This window comes from Athene noctua, chromosome 28 (assembly GCF_965140245.1).
Source record: "Athene noctua chromosome 28, bAthNoc1.hap1.1, whole genome shotgun sequence".
In the NCBI taxonomy this organism is placed as follows: Eukaryota; Metazoa; Chordata; class Aves; order Strigiformes; family Strigidae; genus Athene; species Athene noctua.
The window spans coordinates 6,754,832-6,760,831 of record NC_134064.1 but is presented as its reverse complement, the minus strand read 5'-3'; positions in this window follow the sequence as shown (position 1 = coordinate 6,760,831).

Here is a 6,000-nt window from a genome sequence, read left to right as displayed (position 1 = left end):
CCCCCTGTCCTGGCTGCAGGGCTGGCCAGGGGCTGCAGCTAGGCCCGTGGCCACGTTTGCAGAGCTTTCCTGTCTATGGAAGGACACGGGATGATGCGTCTGCCAGCGTGGGCTGGAGGAGCTGCCTGTCAGGCTGGAGGGCTCCTCGCAGCCCTTCTCTCGCCCTCCAGCAGCGGGAGAGGCTGCTCAGGGGGCAGCGGGCAGAGGGATGCCCTGAGGAAGCTCTTGGGGGTGGCGGCAGGTCGGGGTTTCAGGGAGCTGGGTCTGAGCTAGCCAGGGTTTGGGATTGTTCTGCCAGAGCATTTGGCGTGCTCCGGGGATGCAAAACATCTCCTGGCCTCTTTGGCTAATGGCACTGCCAGTGCACGTTGTGTGAGATCACGTACATGCTGCTGCTAGCTCCTGACTGTCCCCAGCCCAGGAAAAACCAGTGCAGCAGCGTGCGATTCTGGCAGGCTTGGAAACAAAGCAAAGAAATGGGAAGGGTGGAAAATCTTGGGCTGGTTTCTAAAACACAGTGAATTTCTGGGTGCTGCTGAAATGGCCAAAGCTTCACTGAGGCATGGAGAGGACGTATGGCAGGGGACGGGGGCAGAGTGTCAGAGGACAGCGGCCGTTCGGGGGCTCCCATTGCAGGGGGACCCCCTGCCAGGCTCCCCGGCCTGCAGATGGGCTTGATCCTTGCAGAGCAAGAGCAGTCTGGTTTCATTTTAAGCTCCCAGATGTTGGTCATGTTACCAACATTTCTTCTTACTGAAGCAAATTCAAAACATCTATTTTTCTTCAGGTTCTCAGACATGAGACACGGGGAAGCTCATTTCTGTTCCACTCCCAACCAACACGGGCCTGGCAGGGACGTGCTGTGGGATCCCGCTGTAGGGTGACCGTCTGCCCCCAGCTCGGGGTCAGCAGGTCTGGGGGCCCCAGGGTGGGGCGGGCAGGGGGCGCACACAGACATCCCGCGGGGGCACTGGCAGGCCGCTGGCTCTTGCCCCGCAGCCCATTTGTGGAGGACGGATGGACGAGCTGCCGGGGCTGGCTGCTGCAGAGGACAAACATCCCTGATGGCTTCAGATCTGGGGGCATGAGAAGCAGCTTCTACACTGCAGCGTGAGGTGTGATTTTTTGCATAACTAAGCTTTCCTGAGCTGTTTGATCTTGGTACCACCAACACAGTGCTGGATCACTTTGGCTTCTTGCTGCTAAGCTGAAAAGTCCCTGAAAAGCAGAGTGGGTTTAATGCTCAAAGGGACCGTGAGCCTCTCCTGCGCCACTTACACCCAGGCGTGCAGCTGACGGGGCTTCCTTCAGGGTGGCAGATTTTCACTTTTTGTGCTTTAAAAGACGGGCAGACTGAAAGCCGTGGCAGACCTCCCCTTGCCAACCCCGGCCCGTGCCCCGTGCCAGGCTCAGGCAGCAGCTCTGCGGGACGTGGCTGCCAGGCTGGGTCTGTTCACCCTGGAAAGGTACCGAACGGGTCTGTGGGTGCAGGGCCCCCCCGAGCCCTCCTGTCAGAGCGGGGTGGGAGCGTCCGTCTGTCCGGCGGGGACAAGCACGAGACCTGGAGGCGATGTGCCCAGGGAAGGTGCGGGCTGGTGGGCTCGCTAGTGGTCTCCCGCTGATTTGGAGCATTAGATTATGCAGGATTGAGTTTGATTTCTTCCCCCCTCCTTGGATTTTTAGTAGCTGACAGTTGTTACCAGCATGAGGTACTAACTTTTTATTTTGAACGCATGAGTTCAGGCTCGTTAATCACTTCCAAATGCCCTCGTCTAAAGGCTATATTGTTTCAGCATTCAGCCACTAATTTTTTGAAATCTCTGAAATAAGACTCTGCTCTTGAACATGTGCTGGAGAGTTGTTCCTTTCCGCTGTATTTTAAAAATATACATGTGGTTTAATTCAACAAGAGGGCTGGAGGGGACATTTTTCCACCATTTTTTTCCCCCTCTTTTTCTTTAGAGCTGTATCTGCCAAACTGCCCGGCCCTGTGCCAACAGCAGCCCCTCAGATGATCCCGGATGCATCTGGGGGTTAAAAAGTGTGTTTCCGGGGAAGCCCAGTGTCGCTGCCCGGCAATACAGACCTGGGGGTGCCCGGGGGGGGTGTTCAGCTCACCCGCTGCCTAAGGGCGATTGCTGCCAGCCCTGGGGTGCAGGTACCAACCAGAAATAAGGTCTTTCAGCCAAGAGAAGGGTTTCCAGCAGCTCGAGGGCACAAGTCACCTCGCCATTGGGCTGGGCCAGACCTGGGGCCATGCTCCCCTGGCAGCCTGCGGCGGGGAGGGTGGGGAGGGTGTTCTGTTCCCCCCGTCGCGCTGCCAGCGCGGCCACGCAGAGACAAAGCCGATGCAGGGAAGGGCCGAACTCAAGGGCTTTGTGATGTGGACGCGGGCTGCTGGTTTGGAAAGGCAGCAACTGCTGCAAAACTAGAGGAGAAATGGCAATGGCTTTCCGTGAATGCTCAAGGCTCCAGCAGACACTAGAAATCCACTGATATATCCAAGCAATGGGATATTATGATTCAAAAATGTGAAATGCAGGGAGGACTCCTGCCAGACCTAAAACTCTCAAGGAACTTGGTTGTGTCTGGCCTCAGGGATCCCAAGGAAACATTATTTCTGCGACTAAAGTTGTTTTATGTGCCCTAGTTTTGGTAGGACTCCTGGAAAGATCTGGGTGCTCCAGAGGGTCTGGCAGATACAGGAGTTGCTTTAAACCAGCCATCAGTCAGAAACCTCTGGCTCCAAGCAGAAAGAGACGTTTTTTAAAAGAAAAGTGGGGACACATAAACACACACACCCCCCCCCCAGGGAAAAGCTGTTGGTGTGGGATCCAGGTGTGGGGCGGATGCTCGGGCGAGGCCGCGCTGGGGCCGGGCAGTGCCCAGGCGATGCCGCCTGGCTCCCTCCTGGCGGGGAGGCACTGGGCCGAGCGTGGTCTGCTGCACCTCCACCCGCAGCCCCAACCACAAAACCCTCTCGCCTCTGCCGGGAAGCTGCTGCTGGTGGAAACCCTCTTGGGTCTACAGCGCTTGGAGGCTCCCAAGCGTGTCTGAGGCTGTGACATCCTGTGGTTTTGTTGATATTATAAATAGATGGTGTAAGTGAACATGAAAGAATTTGCGCTGACCAAGGATTGGTCTTATTAAAGGCAATGACCAAGGAGGGGCTAATTCCTGCCAGGCCCCGTCCCTTACGTCACGTTGTCCTCAATGGCCCTTACGTCCCGCAGCGTCCCCAGCTGTCCGCAGGTGCTGGGATGCTCCCTGCAGACTGGCCGCAGTGGGACTCTCTCCCTGCCCACCTCAAGGCCTCTGAGCTTTCCCTGGATACAAAAAAAAAATATTCTAATGCTTTTTTAAAACAAGATAGAAAGGGAGAAGGTGGAGAGCATGTACGGGTTTCAGCCAGCCAGCTTCCTACAGTGCCCCAAAGCAACAGATCTAGTTGGTTTATATTGATCTTTTCATTGGTAATTTCACACAAAATTTTCTGCAATAATTATCCAGTGACTGGTAGTTCTCCTCCTGTTGTTTGCTCTAAGCAATGCATGTTCGATGTTTTCTTTCTCCATGGTTTGATCTTGCCCAACTTTGAGCCCTAAAGTCAAGGATCATTGGCATAAATTGCTTTTACTCCTAGTAGGTTACAGCTAAAAACAACTACTCTAGTGATGACATTTCCTACTACACACAGAGCAACCAACACTTTAGTCATTTCTAAAATGCAATAACCCTGTGCTACACACTTGATTTTTTTTTCCTTATAGAATATAATCTGTACCACTTTCTGCTGATGTGCTGGGTGTTTGTGGTGACTGTCAGGTTTTGGGCAGGGAGAGGGGGTGTCCCCTGTGATCTGCCCCAGGTCCCTGCAGTAATTTTGTGGTGTTTTGGATGTCTCCGGGGAGCCGCAGAAGGGCGGAGGAGCCGCACGGCCCCTGGGGATTGATGGAGCTGGAACTGTTCCGGGGGAGCTGCAGGCTGGGGGAGGAAATGGTGCAGGACCGGGGGGTCGGAAATGCAGCCAGCAAGGCCTGGCTGGTCTGGGGACAGACGGGCAAGATTGGGCTGAGCAGTGTCGATGAGGTGGTGACAAATCAAATGCAGAGGGGACAGGGGCTGAAAGTCCTGACAAACCCTGACGAGCCGCTGCAGAGCCCAGCTGGGAGAAGGGACAGGCTGCCTGCCTCCTCTCAATGAGGCTATTCATGACCGTTAGAAATATTTCCCAGTCTTTAATTCCCTCGTTCCTCGTCCCTCCTGAACTGCCTGGCCTGGGGCATCCTGCTGAGCACAGAGCTGGTAATGGGGCTGCGGCGGGGACGTGGGGCCATGAGGGGTGTGGTGGGGAGCCTGGCAGGGTGTCTGGGGCAAAGAGACTGTCCCACCACCTGCAGAAATAAGCGTGTTGAAGCCGAAAGCTGTCCCGATGTGTGACACGGGGACGGTGCTGTGCTGGGGTTGGAAGTGCCTCTCAGCAGCTGCCAGGGCAGCACGAAGCACCGAGCCTCGGGTGGGAGGCTCGTGCCCCACGTTGTGCCCCTGCAGATCAGGGCTCGGAGGAGGCTCCAGCTGATGGATGGATGCGATGCCACAGCCTGCTCGGCCAGCACTTACCTCTGCAAGGCCTCTGGCCGCCTGCCAGCTCCTGCAGTCGGGTGTTTAGTGCTGGGTGCCCAGGGACACGCACAAGGAGACACCTTATTGCTCCCGAGCGACAAGAGTTTTCAGCTGCGTAGGGCAGAACCTGCTGAAGAGGACAGAGCTCTTCCTCTGCCTTCCTGTGGCAGTGTGGGAACATCAGGAGGAATGGGGAGGCATTAAATGGGCAATTGAGTTCCTAGATGCTGATGTGAGTCTTGGGAGTAGCTGAAGCCCTGGCTCTGAGCTGGGCATGCAGCTCAGCGTGGCCTTGTGTAGTACAGCAATCTGAAAACCCATTACACACCATTGCTGAGAGCTCTTGACATGCTGTTTGCACAGATCATTAAACAGCCTAAGGGCCTGGACCTAAAGAGCGTGTTCTCATCCTCTTGGAAATGCATGGTGTCTTTCCAAAATGCCCAGTTTATGCCTTCCTGTAAATTGCCTTCTGGGTGTAAGCATCTCAGTCGCTCTGTACAGACAAGTTTTGTGCAGATTCCTACAAGCTCTCTGCCATTAGCACAGTCAGAAAGGCTTCCCTTCAGGTACCGCCGTAGGTGTGTCCTCATGAGCAGCCAGGCCCTCAGGAACCGGCCGAGGGTTGTACGGCTGAAAGGAACGCCAGGACAGATTCAGCCCTAACCCAGAATACAGACCAGCCCTTCCAATTTTTTTTTTTTGCTTTCCCAGAAGACTCTCTGGCTTTGCTTAGCTTGTAGTGGATGTAAACGTCATTGTTTATCTTGACAGGAGGTTAAGCACAAAAGAGCAGGTTTAATGGATTTCGCCGTGGCTGTCGGCGGTACAACGGCACAGAGCTCTCCTGGCTCCCAGGTGCTGTCCCGGCGCCTCGGCTCCAAGCCCAAGGAAAAGACTTTTCAACTCCTGGGTTTTCCTTGGTAAATGCCTGAGCTATGTTTGCTTTTCTAATGTGCTGGGGATGTTAAACCAGTGCACTTGCTGCTGCTGCCAGGGCTACGAGCTGAGGTGCCTGGTGCTCTCTGCTGACGGCCCCCCCGAAGTCAGCCCCCGCGGGATGCTCCGTCCCCGGCGGCTCTGCTCCGGGAGGGATGTGCTGGAGGGGAAGATGCAGGGAAATGCCAGAAGGCTGGACATCCCCTCGGCTGGGCAGCTGGTGGCACTCTGGCAGCCTTTCCCTGAGAATGGATGTGGCTGTCCTGTTGTCACCCTCCCCAGTTTGGCCAGGAAAGTCCCAGGGCCTCACCTGGTGCAGAAACTCCTCATTTTCTCTGCTTCCTAAAGGAGGAAACTTCAGCAAGCGAGCTATGAAAACTGAACAAAGTCACTCAAAGGTTAAAAGGCAAAAGATGAATTTAAAATAGAGGATCCAGG